Source organism: Panicum hallii, chromosome 4 (genome assembly GCF_002211085.1).
Source record: "Panicum hallii strain FIL2 chromosome 4, PHallii_v3.1, whole genome shotgun sequence".
Taxonomy (NCBI): Eukaryota; Viridiplantae; Streptophyta; class Magnoliopsida; order Poales; family Poaceae; genus Panicum; species Panicum hallii.
In genome coordinates this window covers 44,627,789-44,650,465 of record NC_038045.1, presented here as the reverse complement: position 1 = coordinate 44,650,465, position 22,677 = coordinate 44,627,789, and the positions used below count along the sequence as shown (strand labels likewise).

Here is a 22,677-nt window from a genome sequence, read left to right as displayed (position 1 = left end):
GTTGCTGCTTGCGCTTCTTTCAAGTCCTTCTGGTCGGTCTTTTTCGGCGCCATTTCAACTCTTTTCAGCCACGAGTTGTTCGCTCAGCGCTCGGGGGCTATGGTGGTGGGCTCGAAGATTTTCGACTACGCTGGGCGGCGGAAGGGCTCAGGCAGGTCAAACTCTAATTGGGGTTTTGTTTTTCTCTGGTGGCGGCGTCAGATCTGAAGGCACAGGAAAAACCCTAATTGACCGCGGGGTTAAATAACCAGCGTTCAGGCAGTGGTTTACTGTGTGAAAGATGAAGCGTCGCGTAATGGGATTAATTGGATACAGGCAGTTTTTTGGCAGATTTTTTGGGCCGTTACTTGATTCACCATTTTTTCTGGGTTAGTTGTCCCGAAAAAAGAGGTTTTTTAGGTTTCGAGTCTAATTTCTGCTAATTGCCTCCTCTTGGACTTTATTTTTTCAAAAGGAACATTTTTGCCACGATCTTTAGGATCCTTTTTTCCAAAAAAATTTTGGATTCAAGGCTCGGGGCTGTGAGACACGTGGCATCGACTACCTATTTTTCAAAAGTACTCAAAGGATAAGAAGGAAAGATTCAAGGCTAGTTTGACCCTCAGCTTGATTCTTTGATTCAACCTAAGGCTTGGAGGCTACTCCATATGGAGTGCGATTATTCATCGCACCCCATATAAAAGAAAGAATTCGGGGCATGAGCACCTCATAGCTTCGATGCAGTCAGAAGAGTACTCGAAGAAAAAATTTCAAGACGGAGCTTCGAAAGAAGTCGAAGACTGCTTCAGAAGTACTCGAAGAGCCTGCAGTACTCAGCTACGAAGAGCTCGGGGGGCTTGTCGGACCCGGGGCCACGGGGCTGCGTACGTCAAGGAGTCCGTATTGGGCTAAGGGATAGGACATGTCCCGTACCTTATTTATGTTGTATTCTACCTGCATGCGGAGTAGAATTAGTCGATACAGAAGGAAACTACTCGAGTTGTATTTGAGTACGATTTCTAAGTTAGTATCAGGCTAAGATTCATGTAACCCTGTCCCCCCGGATATATAAGGGCGGGCAGGGACCCCCTCTAAACCAAGATCACCAGATCAACATCAAGGCAATACAAACCATCATACAGAACGTAGGGCATTACGCATATTGCGGCCTGAACCTGTCTAAATCTTGTGTTGTCTGCACCTTCGAGTTCCTGATCTCAGCGCATCCCAACCGAAAACCTACCACCTTGGGTATACCCCTCGGTGGGCAGCCGGATAAAACCCGCCGACAGGAAGGACTGAAGGAGGGATTGGCTCCAGCGAGCTCAGCCTCCGGCGCAGCTCCATGGCATCATTGTGCCACCGATGCTCACACCCAAGTGATTCCTCATCCCTGCGTCATTACCCGAATTTCGTGGGAACTGGCGAGGGTGAGAGTGAGAGTGAGAGGTGTCAGATTTATCTTTTCTATCAGCAAGCATCGACCGAAGCTCGTTCCCGTCGCCTCCAATCGCACTGGCGGCCATGCTCGGGAACCCCACCTCGACGCGCTGCCAACAGCCGCGCCTTCGCGCCGGCGAATCGAAGCCCGCTGCCCACCTCTACTTGCCTCCTCCTATTGGTCATTCGATTTGAGAAGGTGGCACGACCCCATTTTTGCAAGGCAAGAGATGGTTTGTTTGGTTGGGCGGCTAACCTCCAACGAGGCTTACTGAGGATACTCTTAAGCATGTTTGGTTGTCTGTCTAGCGCTTCTAGCCTGGCTTATCTAATTCAAAAGGTACCCCATAGCCGGGCTCCAGGAGAACGAGAAAAATGCCCGTTTCCAGCAAGCCAGCTTTGCGCTAGCGCATAATGAGCCGGTGAGTGAATCGTCTCACCTCCACCGGTCCTTCCCATCACCTCCACCGCTGCAACCCCTTCGTCTCCGCCTCCGGCCTCCGCCCTTCGCCTCCCACACTTCTCCCTTCGCCTCGGCCGCGCACGCGGCTGCAGCGGCTGGCGCGGCCGCGGCAGGCAGGACCGTGCACGTGGTCATGGCAAAGCTCGCCCGCGCACGAGGCTGGGAGCGGCCCCAGCGCAGCTGGTAGCAGAGCTCGCCCGTGCGGCTAGGGGCGAAGCTCGACCGTGCGCGTGGCCACGACGGGCGAGCCGGGAGCGGCCCCAGCGCGGCCGGCGGCAGAGCTCGCCTGCCCGCGACATCCACCCTCTGAACCCGACGTGCCGACGGCCCCCGCGCGCACGGGCTCCGCGTCCTGGGACACCGCTAGCCACCGCTCCTACTCCTCCGAGGAGCAGTACATGACGATGAGCCGCGAGTTCACTGGTGGGAGATGCCACCGCTTTCTTTTTAATTTCCCCTCTTTTTTTCTCTCTGATGAAGATTTCAGTAAGCAATAGCTGCTCATGAGTGCCTCTATTTCTGAATTCTTATGAGTCCTTGCAAAAGCATATGTGTGATTTCTGATAGGGAACTGATACAGAGGGCCATAGGTATCTTCAGATAACTCAGAAATATTCAGTCTCATGAGAAAAAAAAGGGGATTCAATTTGCTCCTGCAACTTAAATTCCATCAAGAAAAAAACTCCAATCATGATTTGCTTAATTTCCATCTCGATCGCAGTACACTTTTCAACAAATCTCGGTCGCAATATAAACTGAGCATTTAAAGCAACCTGTACGCATGCCAATCTCCTCAATCGTTTGGAGCACGGCTTACTGACAGATTCTTTTTTTCGAGGTCAATTCGGGGCGTCGGCGGAGAACAAGCGGGGGCTGAAGCTGGACAAGGTGTTGGAGCTCGGCCGCGCGGCCGGCGGAACTCGCTGGCAGAGCTCCCCAGCGCGGCCTCGTTGTTTAGTGCAGCTAGTTCTGCAGAAGCGCTTGGCAAATGTGAGCGGAGAAAGAGGAGGGTAACTTCACCAATATCCAATGCAAGGTCATCGTACCAACTTGTACAGCCAACCAAACATGAGCTAGACAATATCTAGCCATCCAACCAAACACAGGTGAATTGCATTTGCTAAGCCCGGTGAAATCTAGCCTGGCTCAGTTTTCTAGCCAGGCTAGAATGAACCAAACCAAGTAACCAAACACATACAGATCGGATGTGCTTATGAAGCTGACAACACGAGCCCGCGGCTGATGCCTCAAGCTCACACCATGATCCTCGCGCTCCGCTAAGACCAACAAAGTTCAGTGGCGGAGCTACGATTTTTGCGTGGCATGCTAAACCAAAATATTTATATGCAAACAGGTAAAATCCATTTAGCAATTCAGTAAAAATTTATAAAAAATACTCAACAATTCGGTACACAACTACTAAATGGCATAGTAAATCTTAAATTACAATACAGATAGTTTAAAACAACACACTAATAGTTTACAATCCAGATAGTTTAAAACAGCACACTTGGATCACCTGGAAGGTGATGGACATCAAAACCCGATGGTGGCGGTGGTGGTGGCGATGCCAGTGACGGTGACAATGGAGGTAGAGATGGCAACACATCTTCAACTCACTACTGGAAAACAAGCCTTTGGTATGGGATGAAAACCGGCATAAGTCCCAGTTCTTCAACCGGTACCAGGGAACCGAGACTGAAAGTCTCGGCTTTATACACCGGGTATTTTACGGTGTCTAAGGCACCCTTAGGTACCAAGACCAACCGGTACCAAAGGATTTTCTCCCTCTTTTTCATAAATTCTATTTATTTAAATTGTTTATTACTGTTTATGTTTGCAGAATTGCTACGCGTCCCTGAGCTATACACTACTATACATCCATTAGTCTCGTTCATGTGAAAATAATGTATGCAAATAACTAAATATCGTTGATAATTATGTAATTAAGTTATCTAGACATAATAATATTTACAAATATACAAATGTCACGATTACAAGTTCTAAGCCCTCACAACGAGTCGATGCGGATGCTACTCTATTAATAGGGCTATGGTAGAACTCGCCTTTAGGATCCAGGATTCCCTCATAATGAATCCTATCAACTGCTCCGACACGGCATCAATCGTATCCACATGTAGAACATGATTCTTTATTTGCATCATCTATCATTTTCAAAAAAATAAAGCTCGATATATTAGTTCATCCCGTCAGAATAATTGTAAACCTATTTATGAAAGGGTTGTGGGTACTCTTAGGTCCTCCGTCGTACACTTCTCAAAATCGATTAGGGTGTGCATGAAATCACATACATAGTACTCACACCAATTATTTCCTGGTTCTTGTCTGAGGAATAAATTAGGTATACAATATTTGTGTATGCGTATACATAACACCAGAAGAGATATGCAAAATGGTAACAACCCCACATACCGGAAAGTCCATTCTAACAGTCAATTCATCCTTCCATTCACCTTGGCCTCTGTACTTTTTCATAAATTTTCTCCACACCCTGCGCGTGAAAAATATATTCGATGTTTAATTGATCTAAAACTAAAAAGGATTTTTTTGTGCAAATTAAAATTACCTGTTCAATGGGTCTATGATGTATTGGATGTCCGTCTATGGTCTCCTCTTCGAGTAGAACACTATAAGTTTGCTACTCTCCACAGAAATTACGAGCAAAATCCAATGAAAGCTGCACATATAGATATATAAGCATATATACATGTATTAGACTTAACAAGTATATAAGAAAAGAAAAGAGTTACGAGTCGATCAAAACTTACTCGAAGTTGTAGGGTAGGAGTATATAGGGTTTGTAATGTTACTTATCTAGGGCATTGAACATGTTAACACATGTTGCATGATATCTTGACCATACATTTTCCTTGTTGGTAACCATGGGATTCATGAAGCCCACCCGATGTTGCCATCCTTCAGCTCGGCATCTTTGAAGCTCCATACTACACGATACAATATAATTTAGATAGTACACAAAGAATATTGCGCTGGTTAATAAATTGTATTAATCTGGAGATTAGTCGATACTTACAGGATCCAGATGGTGATGAGAGATATGTCGAGGGCATCTCAACGGTATATTGCATGCACATCTTCGAAGTTCACACTGAAGTCATCCCCCTAGTGAAGAAATCGTGGTCGCGATACTTAACTCCAAACATCTACTTTGGGTCGTTTTCCTTTGACATTCGCAGGTACCATCTATGGAATCTGTGCATCTGCGTGCCTAGATTGATCTCCTCATCTTCAGTGACAAAAAGTTTTTCATACTTGTATGGAAGACCTACCACTTGAGCTATAGAGATATCTTGTTGCTCGACTGCCTACACATATGTAAATCCCGCTTCTTGCATAAATTTTGCCGCGTGTTTCTCTTTATCCGTCTGCACCTGAAGGGGCTCAAGGATTTTCTGTCGTGTGCCAAGCTGAGTAACGGTCTTACCACATTTCTTTATTTTTCTGATGGGCCTTTATCAGCGTGCGATCGAAGTCCAAGGGTAGTTTTACCTATCTCTTGGCGGCGTTGCTCAAGCTGTCGTAGAACTTTGCTGCCAGCATTGCATCTATTGGCACCCTCTTCTCTGGTACTTTAGGTATGAAATGATCTATCACCTCTTGGCGTGTATGCTCCGCCAGTTCCTCGTTGGTCATCTCGTATGCTAATTTCTTCTTAGGCCTATTTTCTTCATGACAACCTTCTGCTTCTTGGGGTTTCCAGCCGATGGGAGGGATGAGGTATATTTTTTTCCTTTGACCGGTGCTGGAGGAGTCGGAGTGCTCCTGGCCCTCGGCAGGGATGATGGTGAGGGAGCCCATGGTGGCGAAGATGAAGGACTACAAAATTCACCATCATCATCATTATCCGGGCCTAGCGGTGAAGGAGGATCCACAGGAGCCGCTATATTCCCAATAAGTTTGATGTGGGCCTTGCGCCATAGAATGCAACCGTGGAGTGCCTCTCCCAACATCTGTTCTGCGTCCCCTCCAACAAAATCGAGCTCGAGCTTTTCATTTTGTCCGCCGGCTTCGATGATCTACTCCACGGTGACAACAGAGTAGCCAGGCGGTACCTGCCTACTATGAATCGTACCACCAGGAATCACCGGTAAGGCCCACCCGTAGGCTACTAGAGCGGTGATATTTTTTGCTTTCACATGTAGCTCACGTGGTGTCTACATGGTGATATCATCCACTGGGTATCTTTGGTTGTCGACCGCTGACACGTTCTCGTGGGGCTCATCCCTAGGGGCCACCGTGGATGCGCAGCTGCTACGTCGCTGAGAGGCTGGGCTAATCACAATATCCGTCTGCGTCTCGATGCCTTGCTGCTGACTTAGAGCAACTGCCACTACCTATTGGACCGTTGCGTCCATCTCACTTTCTAGCTGCACTTTTTTGGGCATGTCATCTTTTAAGGCACGAAGTTTGTCCTCCTGTTCTACCTTACTTTTGCAATGAGTCTTATACGTGCTATCTCCGGTCCAAGCAACTTTCCTTGGGACCACGCCGAGCCCGCACGCCGATGCCGCAGGCTCGTCCAGGGTATTCTGGGTTGTGTAAGACCCTGGTTAGCTCATCGTTCTTCCTGTGAGGCTCGAATGTTCCTTCTTTGGCCTCTTGTATTGCTATGACCAAATTCCGGGCCACTTCTTCCATTACGCGAGGCAACACCAAACTACCATCCTCTTGGTTAAGTGTGACACCATTAGCAAACAACCACTGCTTTGATCTTTCCGGCCAGTCCCAATTTACCGGCTGGATACCTCTATCCATGAGGTCCTGCTCCATCTTCTGCCATTTCTGAATTGCCTTCTTATATCCACACGGCCCCGAGGCGGTGGTTGTATTTCTTGGCGGCCACATTGACCTTGTTCTTTTTAGATAACTCCCGAGCTTCCTCGGACAACTTGTATTCCTTGAACTCCTCCCAGTAAGGTTTGGCCTAGGGGAAACTGTCCCAGTCTGGTTCCTTATCCTTCTTAATGTAGTTTCCAAATAATTTCTTCTTAAATGTTGAAAATGCAAGAGCCATCTTTTTCAGGGCACATTTCTTCACAAGTTCTTTATCTACTCCTTCAGGAAGAGTGAGCATATCCTTGAGTTCTCTCCATAACATCTCCTTTTGGTTTGGAGGCACGGCGTAGCGTTCTTCGTCTGGATTCTTCATTTTCCAGAGTCTTGTGGTGATCGACACATGTGCCCGAACAACAACCCCACACTGGGTTGTAAACCTTTTACCAACCTCCTTAGGAGCACATGGGCAGCCCTCTGCGTCCACTTGTGTGATGACCTATCTTCCCTCCATCTTCTTGGTCTGTCATCGTTTACCTTTAGACTTGCTATTCTTCAATTCGGAGGAGGACTGAAAAAAGATATATTAATAACAAAACTAATATTAATACAAAATATAAATCAAGTTTTTTTGTAAGCATATATATAAGATACGTACCCCGATAGGAATCTCGCTGGGAGCGGGCTACTCATGCCTCGTCGCAAAGTCATCATCATCTTCTTCCATGCTATCTCCGGACATATTTAGGAAAGAATCAACAGCCCGGGCCTCTTCTTCACCATAGTGCTCATAGACGGCCGTACTATCATAGTTGATTTGATCTAAAAGGAGCCATTCAGCGTCTGGACCATCACCATCACCGTCCATCTTAACTGAAATCCTAAGACCTGAATGATAAACAAATTAGAAAGTGTGTGTATGAGTATGTGAGTGTATGTGCGTGTATGATTTTGTGTGTGTATGTGTATGCGTGTGTACGAGTGTATGTGTCTATGTGTGTGTGATTGAGTGTTATTTGTGTGTGTCAGTGTATGTGCGTGTGAGTGTATGGGTATGTGAGCTAAATAAACTTAATTCAAACTAAACTTAAATTAACTAAAATAACTATGTAATTTCATGGAACACTTTAGCAAGAAAAATATTGTATATATCAATCTTTGAAAATTACATCATTAGAATAATACATGTACATGAAATTCACTATCTAAATTAACTAAAAAGCTAAGTAATTAAACTAACTAACTAAATTCAAACTAAACTAATTCAACTAAATAAACTAAATTTAAACTAAACTCGAATTAACTAAAATAGCTAAAAATTAAAGTACTAAACTAAACTTATTTAACTAAAACAAAAAAATAAACTAAAAAATAAAAATAAGAAAAGAAGGCAGACGGCCGGCGATCTCAGCCCGCGGCCGGTGCCGCGCGCTAACCTACTTTTGATCGCGTGCGGCGCCGGTCGGGGGCACCGTCCATCTTAACAGAAACTCTAAGATATCTAAGATAAATAAATTAGCAAGTTTGTGTTTGTGTGTGAGAGAGAGAGTGTGTGTGTGGGAGTGTATGTGTGTGTGTTTACATGTGAGTGTTAGTGTGAGTGTCTCTGTGTGTGTATGAGTGTAAGTGTGTGTATGTGTGTTTGTGTGTGTGTGTGTTTATGTGTGAGTGTTAGTGAGAGTGTGTGTGTGCGCGTGCGCGTGTGTGTGTTAGTGAGTGTGTGTGTGTATGTGTGTTTATGTGTGTGTTAGTGAGTGTGTGTGTGTGTGTGCGTTAGTGTGTGTGTGTTAGTGAGTGTGAGTGTATATGTGTGAGTGTTAGTGAGTGTGTGTGTGTGAGTGTATATGTGTGTGTTAGTGAGTGTGTGAGTGAAATTTCATGATTGAGGAACAAAATAAAAACTAAATTTGAATGTAAGCTAAAGAAAACTAAATAGGAACCTAAACTAAAGGTGTGCTAGTGAGTGTGGGTGTGTGTTTTAGTGAGTGAATGTGAGTGTGTGTGTGTGTGTTAGTGAGTGTGTGTGAGAGAGAGAGCATGTGTGTTTTTATGGTATTAACAACATAATATTACAAATACTTCAAATGTCAAGAGACAATTAATCATCTAATGGGATATTAATGATAGTTTTCTTTACAATTGTCCCTTCATTATGATTAGGGAGCGTCCTCTTGGGCTAAAAAGGATACTTGTGTCAACATCCACTCAGAACGGAGTCATGTCTTTAGCCTTATTGTATTCTTCTTTATCCTTGACATCGTCGACTCCAACAATTTTTCTTTTACCTGCCAGAACTATGTGGCGCTTTCGCTCATCATCTGTTGAGTTGTCCTCCGTTGATTTGCTAGACTTAGTCCTTCTTGGGTTTGCTGGACGTGTCCTTCACATAGAAATCTTGAGTAACATCTTTGGCTAGGACGAATGGTTCGTCTCGATAGCCAAGGTCTTTGAGCTATACGGTTGTCATTCCGTATGCGTCAATATCGATGCCTTTTCTAGTCAGCTTCACCCATTGGCAATGAAATAGAGGAATCTTCAAAGGCCCATAGTCGAGTTCCCGGATCTCCTCAATGTAACCAAAATATGAGTTGCTTTGGCCATTAGTATCTATGGCTTCTATACGGACACCACTATTTTGATTGGTGCTCGTTTTGTCCTAGGATCTTGTATATAATGTGTATCCATTAATTTCATATCCTTGGTTTGTCAAGATTGTATTGGATGGACTCCTGGCCAACAAGGCAAGTTGTTCATGAATGTACTCATCGGCCATAAGTTCTGTGCGTAACCAGGTGGCAAAAGTATCGATGTGATGCTTTGTAATCTAGGTTTGAGACTTCCAAGGTACTTACTTTGTATGTTCTGCTTGTGCTCCTCGATGTACGAAGCCACCAAGGCTGACTGTTGTAGAACCATGAAATGTGCTTTGCTCAACGAAGCATGATCATTGGCATTTATTGATTTCTTTCCTAGTGTGCTCTTTTTCCAATCAGCCTCCCTCATGCCGTGATACTGGAACCCCGATCGGGCAAAGTTCATCCACATAGTCAATACAAAACTCAATGACCTCCTCTGTCACATAACCCTTGCAATGTTTCCTTCTGGACGAGCACGGTTACGAACGTATTTCTTCAGGACTGCAAAGAATCGCTCAAAAGAAAACATGTTATGGAGGAAGACAGGCCCGAGAATACCGATCTCTTTGACAAGGTGAACCAGGAGATGCATGAATAATATTGAAAATGATGGAGGAAATATCATCTCAAGGCTAACTATATTTTGGACAATATTTTTCTGTAGCTTTAGTAGACTCGTCGGATCGATTGCCTTCTGTCAAATTGCGTCGAGAAATGCACATAGCTTTATGATTGTTGCTCGAACATAGTCTGGTAGAATACCTCTCAATGCAACTGGAAGTACTTGCATCATGAGCATGTGACAGTTATGGGACTTTACATGTGCGAATTTCTTTTGTTTCATATTTAGTAGCCTCTTTACATTCGAAGAGTAGCCTGACGGGACCTTGATACTGTTCAAATATTCAAACATACTTTTCTTCTCTTGCTTGCTTAGAGTATAGTAGGCAGGACCTAAGTAATGGCGTCCTTTATCCCTCTTCTCTGGATGCAGGACGGCTCTTTATTTCATACGTTGCAGATCTTTGCGCGCTTCCGGTGTATCTTTCGGCTTACCATACACACAAGGAAGCCTAGCAGACTCACACAAAGATTCTTGGTGAGGTCTATCACGTCAATTGCATTGCGGACCTCTAAGACTTCCCAATAAGGTAAATCCTAAAAAATACTCTTTTTCTTCCACATAGGTGCACGTCCTTCAACACTAGGCACTGATCTGCTACTAGTTCCCTTTCCGAAGACCACTTTTATATCTTTGACCATTTTGAATACCATTTTCCCACAAATATGCCTAGGCTTTGTACGATGATCTGCCTTTCCATCATAATGAGCATGTTTCTTTCTTAATGAATGCTTGACAGGAAGAAATCGACGGTGGCCCATGTATACAATCTTCCTATAGTGCTTCAGATACATGCTGTCTGTTTCATCTAAATAATGGTGCATGCCTTATAATTTTTATTGGAGTGTCCGGACAGGTTGCTAAGTGCATGACAATCATTGACGGTTACTGTCGGTACATACAGACAGGGGTACCTCCTGCTAGGGTGTCCAGGCCCTTGGCGTCTCACAATCCGTAATCTCCCCCTCGCCTTCTGGGGGACGTGGTATACGGCCCGGGCCTAACAGCTGGGACTGTGGTCTCCGGACCCTCCCTGTGCTATTCCAGGTCTGGGGCCTTCACGTCACCAGGAAGGCTGGAGAGCTCTTGGGGAACCCCCGCGGACCCGGTCTCCCCAGGGAGGTCCGGTGCCGCCACGTGCCGTCCTGCAAAGGGAGCGAGGCTGGCCCTGCCGCGTGCCTACGGCTAGAGGCCCTTCGCGGATCTCCAGCCCACCTACCAGCGTTTAATGCGGTAGCTGGGCTGGGTGCACCCAAGTCAAAAAGAGCGGCCTGCCACTGACACACGGGGCAGGTAGGCTGACACCACGGTAAGCCCGCCTGTTTCCAAGGCGGCTTGTCGTATCACCGTGTACAGTGCGCGGACTGTGTACAGTCCCGTCACGGCGCTGCGCGCGTGATGATGGCCTGTAATAGGCGAGCCAAGGCGTGCGCTGCAACAGTGCGCACGCAACGGGTCAGCGCTGTTTCACCGTCTGGCAGAAGGCTACATCCCAACAGTGACAGCACGGCTTCGCTGTTGGGCAACACTGACACCGGACACTGTGCAAGATAAGGCTGTACACAGCCATATCCTGGCTATGGATACGCACATCAACTTCCCGATAGAGAAAACTACGGAGAGGAGCTGGAGATGAAGATCTCCATATCTCTCATAGAGCAGGCTCCTGTTAGCCGGGCCCACCTGTCGGGGCCCCACACAGTGTAAGCACTCCCCTTGGACTATAAAAGGGAGAGTGTACTCGTTAGAAGGGGGGTTCTTACACACACACACACACACGCGCACGCGTTCACACTGCTCTCCGTTCAGGCTTGCTTAGACAATACAACACTAAAGTGGACGTAGGGTATTACGCTTCGGCGGCCCGAACCACTCTAATTCCTTGCGTCCTTCCTGTGGCCATCCGCACACCGATCGAGTGCTCCTAAGTCTCCTCCAAACCCATCCTAACTAGGATTAGGCGGGTGCATTCCGCCACCCGGCTGGAGAATTCCTCCGATATTTGGCGCGCCAGGTAGGGGTCTTAGGTTTGGTTTGCGCTCGGTCGACCTTCACGACCTCTATGGAGCAGGAAGATGGTCACAACGACCTCCTGTTGGGTGAGGAGGTGGCGTCCACGACGCCACATGATTCCCGTCGTCCAATGTCCAGGGCGGCGCGAGCAGCTCCGCAACGCGTTGCGGCGCGGGCCTCACTGGCCCAATCGGTGCCCGTATCGACTGGGCCGCTCATGGCAGCCAGGGAGTTACTCCGCAACCCCCCTGGTGAAGCGGCCTCGCCCGACGCACTGAGGCAATGGCGTGACGACGTCGACCGCCTCCTCAACCTGGCACAGGCTTCCCCGTGTTCCGCGGGGGGGTCTGCCCCCAGGCAACGCCGTCATCAGGGTGGCGCATCCGGCTCTGTGCACTCACCATCAGTGAGGAGTGCACGGACCGAAGATCTTTGGGCAGAGCTCAACCGCAGACGTGCGGGAGAGGACGCCCGTGTCTCCATTAAGCGGGCGCGTGGTCGCCGGCTCAGTATCGAGGGTCGCGACCTCGATGCCGATTTCGCTGCGGCGGCTCCGGCCCCGCAGGGACCTGCCCAGGCACCGGTGTCCGGGGTGGCCTGCGCTGCGCTCGCAGACCACCTTTGAGCAGTTGCCTGGCCATCCAAGTTTCGGCCACACCTGCCGGAGAAGTACGACGGGTCCTCCAACCCGTCAGAATTCCTGCAGGTCTACATCACCGCCATCACGGCGGCTGGAGGTAACGACGCCGTCATGGCAAGTTACTTCCATGTAGCCTTGACCGGGCCAGCCCGGATCTAGCTCATGAACCTTACCCTGGGATCTATCCGATCCTGGGGTCAGCTGTGCGCACAGTTCATAGCAAACTTTGCCAGTGCGTATCAGCAGCACGGTGTGGAGGCCCACCTCCATGCTGTGAGGCAGCAACCCGGAGAAACCCTCCGGGCCTTCATCTCCCGCTTCACCAAGGTACGTGGAACGATTCCGCGTATCTCCGACACATCTATTATCACGGCTTTCCGACAGGGGGTCCGTGATGAGAAGATGCTGGAGAAGCTGGCGACCCACCAGGTGGAAACCGTCACCACCTTGTTCGCTTTGGCGGACAAATATGCCAGGGCTGCAGAGGGCCGTGCATGGCACTCTGCAACCCAAGCAGGACCCGCTCAGACGAGCGGGTCCAGTGTCACTGCCCCTGGCAGCGGCAAGAAAAAGAACAAAAAGACCCGTGGCTTTGACAAGTCGCGGATCGGGGGACCGGCCGTTGCTGCGGCAACGACCGGGGGCCAGAACCCCCGTGGCAAGCGCCCTCGGCAACAGCGCACCGACCCCGGGTCATGCCCTATCCATCCTGGGCTCGCCACAGCGCCACTGAGTGCTGCGAGATCCAGAAGCTCGCGGAGCGCCTTAGCAAGAGGCGTGGCCAAGCCTCCAGGGAAGGCTCCTCCCCTCCGCGGCGTCTGGCAAGGAGAAGGTCTCTGACGCCGACGCAACCGCGACGGAGAGGGAACTGGGGTATCAAACCCCCAACAAAGACCTTAAGGGTCTCTTCCACCAGTCTGACTCCGAGTCCGGTGGTGACGAGCGTCGCAAGAAGCTGTACGTGATGTACGGCGGCAGCTCGGAGCTTGTCTCCCGGTGGGACGTCAAGACCCTTCGCCGAGAGGCCCTCTCGGTGAAGCCGGCGACGCCGAAGGCGGCACCGCACCAGCGGTGGAAGAACACCACCATCTCCTTTGGGCCGTCGGACTGCCCGGAGAATATGGCGGGAGCTGGTGTGCTACCGCTTGTCACGGCACCCACCATCTCCAACGTCCGCCTTCACCATGTGCTGATTGACGGAGGCGCCGGTCTCAGCGTCATCAGCTATGCAGCGTTTAAACACCTGCAGATCCCGGAGTCCAAGCTGGCTCCATCGCGCCCATTCTCCGGAGTGGGCTCGGATCCCGTGTACCCAGTAGGGACCATCACCCTACTGGTTACATTCGGGACAGAGCACAACTTCCGTACCGAGAACGTGCAGTTCGAGGTGGCGGAGGTTAACCTTCCCTTCAACGCTATCATTAGCAGACCGGCCCTGTACCGGTTCATGGCCATTGCCCATTACGGGTACCTGGTCCTGAAGATGCCTTCTCCGGCGGGCATCCTCACCATCCAGAGCGACCGGGCCGCTGCCGTTGTAGCAGTCGAAAAGCTCCACGCGCTGGCAACAGGACTTGCCCCAGCAGCTGGCGCCCAGGGGTCTGACCCCTCGACCTCGTGTGCCAAGGCTCTGCCCAAGGCACCGAAGGTCCGACCGTCCGACACGGACGATGTTCCCGTGAAGACCGTCCAGGTTGGAGCGGAGATCTCCCAGACTACCCGTATTGGTAGGAATCTGGGAGAGAAATAGGAAAGCGCGCTCATCGCCTTCCTCCAGGCAAATATTGACGTGTTCGCCTGGGAACCGTCATAGATGCCCGGGATCCCCAGGGAGGTGATTGAGCACCATCTGAAGATCCACCCCGACGCCAAGCCGGTCCGGCAGAAGCCGCGCAAGCAGTCCATCGAGCGGCAAAACTTCATCCGTGAAGAGGTCCGCAAACTGCTACAGGCTGGCTTCATCGAGGAGTTCTACCACCCAGTGTGGTTGGCCAACCCTGTCGTGGTCCCGAAGGCAAACGGGAAGCTTCGGATGTGCATCGACTACACCAATCTTAATAAGGCATATCCAAAAGACCCCTATCCACTTCCGCGTATAGATCAGATTGTAGACTCCACCTCCGGGTGTGATTTGCTGTCCTTCATAGATGCCTATTCTGGTTTTCACCAAATCAAAATGGCTAGTGATGATAGGAAGCACACTGCTTTTGTAACAGTGGATGGTCTTTATTGTTATATAGTAATGCCTTATGGATTGCTTAATGCTCTGCCCACCTTTGCTCGTGCAATGAACATCACTTTAGGTGATTTGGTTAGGGATATAGTTGAAGTGTATGTTGATGACATTGTTGTCAAGACTAGAGAGTCAAATTCCCTCTTAGAAAATTTAGCTCAAGTCTTCGACAAGTTACGAGCAACCTCTACCAAGCTTAACCCCGAGAAATGCGTCTTCGGCGTATCGGCGGGGAAGCTCCTTGGTTTCCTGGTCACCCACCGAGGGATCGAGGCCAACTCGGATAAGGTCCGGGCGATCGAGGCGATGAGACCCCCTGCGCGCCTCAAGGATGTACAGAGGTTAACGGGGTCCCTTGCAGCCCTCAGCCATTTCATTTCAAGGCTGGCGGAGAGAGCACTCCCCTTTTTCAAGTTGATGAGGGGGTCCGGACCATTCGCATGGACTGAAGAGGCAGAACGTGCCTTCCAGGAGATGAACCAATACCTCACCTCCCTGCCGGTCTTGGTTGCACCGGACCAAGGTGAGACACTGTTTCTCTATCTTGCAGCGACGGCCGAAGTGATCAACATGGTGCTGGTCACCGAGAGGTCCGAGTATCTCCCGAAGGGGGCCCTCGCGGACCCTCCTGCAGGAGGGGGAGGTCCGGCCTCCACCACTCCAACAACCGACCCTACTTCGGGGGGTCTGGCCGGGTCCCGACCCGGGGAGACACCAAGCGACCTAGGGTCCAACGAGACCCCAACTCAAGCTGAAGGATCCGGTCCACCTGGCAGAGTCAGGGCCGTCCAGAAGCCGGTCTACTATGTCAGTGAGGTCCTTCACGAAGCAAAGGCCAGGTATCCTGAAACGCATAAGCTCCTTTATGCTATACTCGTTGCGTCCAGGAAACTCCGTCATTATTTCCAGGCCCACAAGATTGTGGTGGTGACCTCCTATCCTTTGAGGGCCATCCTTCACAACTCCAACGCCACAGGCAATATCGCCAAGTGGGCAGCTGAACTCGCTGGATTCCAACTCAACTTCCAGCCGCGCCACGCCATCAAGAGTCAGGTCCTTGCTGACTTCGTGGCGGAGTGGACACCAGCACCAAGCGTCCCAGGGGGTCCGGACTATGGGTCGAACCCCCCACGACTGGAAGTCAGGGCTCCGGCGTTCACCGGACCTCACTGGACCCTCTTCTTTGATGGGTCCGCCCGCAGCAAGGGGGCAGGGGCTGGCGTGGTCCTCATCGACCCACATGGCGAGCAATTGAAGTACATGGTGCACCTCGATTTTGAGACCACCAACAACATGGCGGAGTATGAGGCCTTAATCTTTGGGCTCACAGCGACTCTGTCCTTGGGGGTCCGGGAGCTCCTGGTCAAAGGGGACTCCCAACTCGTCATCAGGCAAGTCCGGGGGAGTGTTGCTGCAACAACCCCCAGCTCGCAGCCTACCTCATTCATGTGAAGAGGCTGGAGAAGGACTTCGATGTGCTGGAACTGCAACATGTTCCACGCGAGGGCAATTCAGCAGCTGATGCCCTCTCCGTGAGCGCATCGACTCAGGCACCCGTGCCTGAGGGCGTCTTCCAGAGACGTCTGCTGAAGCCTTCCGCCCAGCCTGCCGACCTGGGCGAAGGGGGTCGGACTAGCACCTCGAAGCTAGCGGTCCCGGCGGTGTTCCATCCGTGGAGCCCGCCAAGGGTCGTGTGCTCCCTTGAGGGTCCCGAAGACCTCAGGGAGCCACGCCCAGTTTCTCAGGAAGGTCCCGATGCATGGATCTCTAAGGTCCGGGACTACCTGAAAGATAATTACCTTCCTGAAGACCAAGCATCTGCTGAGCGCATTGTCCGGATGGCTAGGCGGTACACAGTGGTAGAAGGGGATCTCTACCGCCGTGGCGCCAATGGAGTCCTCATGCGGTGCATCACCCAGGAAGAGGGCCGCGACTTGCTTGCGGAGATCCATGGAGGCGAGTGCGGAAGTCATTCCTCATCCCGCACGCTGGTCGGTAAAGCCTTCCGGCATGGCTTTTACTGGTCGACAACGCTCCAGGATGCAGCTGAGTTGGTAAGGTCCTGCAAAGTGTGCCAGTAGCATGCAAAGCAGATACACACTCCAGCTCAGGCACTGCAGATGATTCCTCCCTCTTGGCCCTTTGCCGTATGGGGGTTGGATATCTTGGGAGCTTTCCCTAGGGCCGTTGGCGGGTACCAGTACCTCTATGTCGCCATTGACAAGTGCACCAAGTGGCCGGAGGCAACCCCAGTGGTCAACATTACCAAGGCGTCAGCAACCGCTTTCCTCAGGTCAATTGTGTGCCGGTTCGGGATCCCGAACCGGGTCATCACAGACAATGGGACTCAGTTCACGAACCAATACTTCCAGGAGTACTGTGAAGACATTGGCATCCAGCTTTATTTCGCCTCAGTGGCGCATCCCAGGAGTAACGGCCAAGTTGAGCGGGCCAACGCTGAGATCCTCAGAGGGCTCAAGATCCGAACCTACTGTGATCTTGAGAAACATGGCGCAAGGTGGATTGATGAGCTTTCGAGCGTGTTATGGGGGAACCAGACCACACCCAGCCGGGCAACAGGGGAAACCCCTTTCTTCCTGGTCTACGGGGCCGAAGCGTGCCTTCCCCCGGAGATCACCATGGGCTCTCTACGAGTCCAGTCTTTTGATGAGGATTTGTAGGAACAGCAGCGCCGCCAAGACGTGGACCTCGTCGACGAGCGCAGATGGCGTGCAGCAGTCCGAAACGCACGGTACAACCAAGCGCTCCGGCGCTACCACCAACGGTTCGTGCGTAGTAGGGAGCTCCGGGTCGGGGACCTAGTACTAAGACGAATCCTAAACCGAGAGGGCATGCACAAGCTCTCCCCCAGTTGGGAGGGGCCCTTCAAAGTAACAAAGGTGTGCCGACCCGGGTCTGTTCGTCTGGCTGCGGAGGATGGAATGCAACTACCCAATCCATGGAACATTGAGCACCTCCGTAAGTTCTATCCCTAGGACCTAGTTGAGAGGAAAATTTTCCTTTGTAATTGGTAGTATCATAGTGCGGACCAGGGCGGTGGAGGTCCGTCCTCGTAAACCCGGCCCCTGGCGTACATCACACAATCTTTCTGTACCAATTCATTAAGGAAAAATTTACTTCTCAGTATGTCCTTGAAGTCCATGTGATTCTATCTTTCTTTGCTCCTTGTTACGCTAACCCCCACGTGTTTTTCGCGTCTGTGTCGTGCCCAAGGCCCTTCTTAAGTTGCTACGCTACGTCTCTGCCCGGGACCTCTGTTTCACAGGAGCAAAGGAACCGGACCCCAGGAACTGGCTTCAGGGAGACATACTCGCCCTTTGCTGGGGTCCAGGGTTGTGTAGTCGCTTAGCCTGGTTTCGTACCCTAAGCCTACATGCCCTGCCCTCCTAGGGTGAGTACCGTTGTACCTCGAACCATGGACCCAGGGGCCGGGACCCCTTTTTATCCCCGAACATAGGTCCTAGTGCTCCGGCTCACTATGCAACTTAGGAGGCTTTCGCTGGCCAGACCGGGAACCCGTGGAGACGTCTACTAAGTGTCGATCCTAAGTCATGTGCAGGACCTCAGTTCTATGGCAGCTAGCCCCGACCTATCGCGACTACCTCCCAGGGGGCCACGGGACCTCGGTGTGCTCAAGAACACTTTACAGATCGACAACCAAGGAAACAGCTAAGTCTTTCTTCGCAAAAAAGTAGACACACGAAATACTTAAATACATCACTGATAGTATACACAACATTACGAAGTTATTTTTACAATAACAAAAGTTATATTACAAAAATTGATAACAAGGCAGATGGCCCTATTGTCCTGGCTGGCTGGAGGTGTCCCCACTCTCTGCAGGTTCGGGACGACGCCGGAGGCGGGCCGCGACCATGTCCACCGCCTCCTGGACCCCTTCTCGCGCAGCGGCTGCTGTCGTCCGGAGGGGTCCGACCAAGACGGGAGTCAGCTGGACGGTGGGGTCATGGCTCCGGAAGCTGGTGAGGATGTACTCAGCCATCCCCCGAGCAAATGCTCGCCCCTCTGTCTCCAGGAGGTCCTGTATGCCGGCCTCCACGTCCTGTAGCCACCTGGCGGTGGAGTCCAGCAGCTGGAGTGCGGCCCCAAATAGCGAAGGAGCCTCCGGCACCCAGATGGGGTTGGCTCCGAGTGCTTCTAGCAGAGGGTTCACCGCACCAACCCATCTTGTTAACCGGTCGATGCCGGCGCTCCGCTCCGCTAGGAGTCCCTCCACCTTGCCTCCCTCTCCCGGAGGGCCGCCTCGCGCTCCTGGAGCCTCCGGGTCCCGGCTGCCAGCTCCTCCTCCACGGCCTCTTCCCGCTTCTGGAGCTCCTGGAGCCGGGCCACCTCCTCTGCTTCGTGGGCAGCCAGCCCTTCTTCTCTCTTTGCTGCCGCCGCTGCCAAATCTGCGAGGGCGGACTTTTCCGCCTCGACCACTGCCGACGCCTTCCTGGCCTGGACCGCCAGCTCTAGGGCGGTCCACTCCCTGTCTGCCGCCGCCAACATCCTCTCCTCCGCGGCGATATGCCGCTTAAGGGCTTCCGCTTCCCGCCGCGTGGCCGCCTTTTCTCGTTGGAGCGCAGCCGCCTCCCGGTCGCGGGCCTGCTCCATCTCCTCCCGCAGGAGCTCGCGCCCTAGCACGAGCTTGGCGCGCTCCTCGGCGTAGCGGGCGGAGACGGAGTTGATGCGGTCGCCCAGGCGGACCTCCCAGTTGGAGAGTCGGTGGCGCTCTGCCTCCAGCTTCTCCCACTCCCAGCGCATGCCAGCCTCCAGCTCCTGCTGAGCTTGGTGGCATTTGGCTACGAGCCGGGGGAGAGGGATCTCCGCCGTGCTTGGGAGGAGGCGCCTTCCCAGCACCACCTCTGTTTCCTCCTCCTCCTCCGCCGGTGGGGCGGCGCTGCTGGCAACTTCAGCGACCCCCGGTGCCGCCGCCTCCGCTGCCTCCGGTGCCGCCGCCTCCAGTGCCGCCGCCTCCGCGGCCTCCGGAGCCGTGATCTCCGCCGCCCCTGCTGCCTCTGGCGCTGCAGCCTCCGCCGTGGCAGCGGCCCCCTCAGCTGCTGGCTCAGCTTGTGAGGGCCCGGCCTCGTCGTCCGGAGCTGCTGCCGCTGCCTCCATCGCTGCAGCAGCTTCGGCGGCCTCCTTCTAGGGGGCAGCTTCGGGTCATGGCGGAGTGGAGGCCTCCGGCTCCGGACCCATGGGTCCGGAGGCTTCTGGAGCTGTTTCGGGCGGGGGTCCTGCTAGGGTCGGCGCAAAGGGTCCTGGTGCTGGCTGGGGGCCGGGTCCCCCAGTTGGAGCATCTGAAGATTGGGGCCTGCCGTACCACCAATATGGTTAAGGACCAGAAATCAAGAGGGATAATGAAAAACCCTGACAAGACTACTTACGGGAAGTCGCACCATTCCCATCTGCCCCGGGCAGCTGGGGGGACCTTCTTCCCTGTTGAGGACCCCTCGGACCTCTGGTGTTGGTCTCCGGCTGCCGATGCTTCCGGTGGCAGGGGTGGGGCTTGCGACCTCTGCTCTGTCGGTGACGACGGTTGCGTCGCCGGCTGCCGTGTTGGCGGTGGTGGTGGAGGAGTCTGCTGCCTCGGAGGAGGCCGCCGCGTCTCCTCCGGTCTCCTCTCCGGCTGCTGCTGTTGTGGCGGGGGTGGTGGAGCTCTGCTCTGCTCCTCTGCCCCCACCGTCTTCTGGCGTTTGGGCGCCGGCTCCCCGACCAGGGAACCGTCGCCGCGCTGGAGCCTCCGGGATTTGCTCCCTTCGGCTTGGCAGCTCCGTGCAGGTGCTGCCCCCTGAGCTTCGTCACTCCTTTGGGCCGGGGTAGCACCCGCACTGTCCTTGTGCCGGTGCTCCGGCACTGGCACCTTCTCCTTCCCTTTCCCGCCGGGGGGCCGGACCTCCGGGTCCCGGCTCCCCGGCACCTTCGCTGGTACGTTGCTGGCGGTCCGGTGTGGCGCCAGGGATCTGGAGCCCGCGGTTGGGGTCCCCTCCCAGTTGCCGGACTGCCAGTCCGCCCTCGTCCAGGGTCGGCATCGACGCTAGGACTGATGACCGCAATGCCTGGCCCTCGCACAGGGCCTTGACCCCGTTCGGGAGGACCATGGACTCTGGGATGAACACCTCGCCGGTCATCGCCCGGACCGCCGCCTCTAGCTCCGTCCTGGTGAAGTCGCCGCCTGGCCCGCGCGCGATCCTGCCGCAGTCATTTAGCCCCGTGTACACGTAGGCCATCCGGGACCGCTGCTGCAGGGGGCGATTCGCCGCTTCAGGAAGTCCCCCAGCACCATCATGGAAGTCAGGCCGCTCCTTGCCAGCTTCTTGATCCAGTACAGCACCGGGTCGAGCTCCGCTGGTATTGTTGGCCTGGCCTTCCAGGTGCTCCGGTCGCTCTGGGGACCTTCCGTTGGCAGCTCCAGACGGTCGTGGGGGTCGACTACCGCGATGACCCAGCCTTCGCGCCAGTCCTCCCACTTGGAGCTGGAGAAGGCGGCGATGTAGGAGCCCGCCATCCCGTGCCGGAGCTGGAAGTAATAAGCGCGGATCTTGCTGCGCTTAGTCTTCCCAGTCCCGACCAGGGTGTAGAAGTGTTTGAAGATGGTGGTGCAGGGGCGCACCCCCACGAACATCTCCATAAAATGGGCGAAGACCACCACAAGGAGGACGGAGTGGGGGTGAGATGGTGAAGTTGGAGGCCGAACTCCTCCAGGAGCAGGAGGAAGAAGGAGGAGATCGGAGGAACCAACCCGCACATAATGTACGAGTTGAAAAGGACGAACTCCCCCGCGGCAAGGTCGCAGAGGGGGATTTTGCCGGCGCTGACCTTCCCGGCTTGCGCCGGCGCGGTCCATCCCAGAAGGCGCCGCACCGAGTCCAGCTGGACCTAGCTCTGGAAGCGGTGCGGGAAAGGAAGCGAAGACATGGCGATGGCGGTGAGTTCGCTGGGGATGGATTGCAAGGGGCTGGGAAGAGAAGGAAGCCGAGCGCAAGAAAATTGATCGCGAGAAGGGATGCGGAGACGAAGGGGCGCTGCGGCGTCTGTTGTTGGCAAGAGAGAAAAGGTAGCTGATCCCTTCGGCGCATACTTTTTATGCAAAAGGCTGTTGCCTTCTCGCGCCCGCGGCGACCAAGGAGAAGTTGAACGGTTGCCTGCACCAGGCACCTTCTCTCACACCCCATGACCGGCGGGCCCAGGCCCACCAGTCATGGGTGCAGCCACTGGAGGAAAGGAGGGAAAAGTATAATCCGAACCGCCCAGGCCGCGGGACGGGCTCAAACAAGACAAGAATCTGAACCGTCTAACGCGCACGGCGCGGGCAGGGGACGGGCCCCTCGGGGTTCCCGCTCTGGCGGAAAAAGACTTCCATGCCTTTTCCCAGCGGGAACAAGCTGTCCACCCGGCGTGGTGCTGTGATCTGGCCCCACCTGCGGGTTCGTCCCTCTCCCGAGGTGGGCCCGGGGGCCTCTATCGGTACATACAAAAAGGGATACCTCCTGCTAGGGTGTCCAGGCCCTTGGCGTCTTACAATCCGTAATCTCCCCCTCGCCTTCTGGGGGACGTGGTATACGGCCCGGGCCTAACAGCTGGGACTGTGGTCTCTGGACCCTCCCTGTTCTATTCTAAGTCCGGGGCCTTCACGTCCCTAGGAAGGCTGGAGAGCTCTCGGGGAACCCCCGCGGACCCGGTCTCCCTAGGGAGGTCCGGGGCCGCCACGTGTGATGACCGGTTCATCACAGGCTAGCCCGCTCCGACCGGCCTCGGGGGCCTGGACCCCCCTCCCCCGGGAAGGGGTCCGGTGCCGCCACGTGCCGTCCTGCA

General features: G+C 53.2%; 1 long non-coding RNA gene across 1 annotated transcript; it reads left to right on the top strand.

Annotated features, from left to right (window-relative positions):
- Positions 1 to 1,753: 1,753 nt before the first annotated feature.
- Positions 1,754 to 3,094, top strand: LOC112890112. Its single transcript, XR_003228258.1, has 2 exons — positions 1,754 to 2,305; positions 2,721 to 3,094. It is a non-coding gene; the product is annotated as an uncharacterized LOC112890112 (long non-coding RNA).
- The last annotated feature ends 19,583 nt before the right edge of the window (positions 3,095 to 22,677 follow it).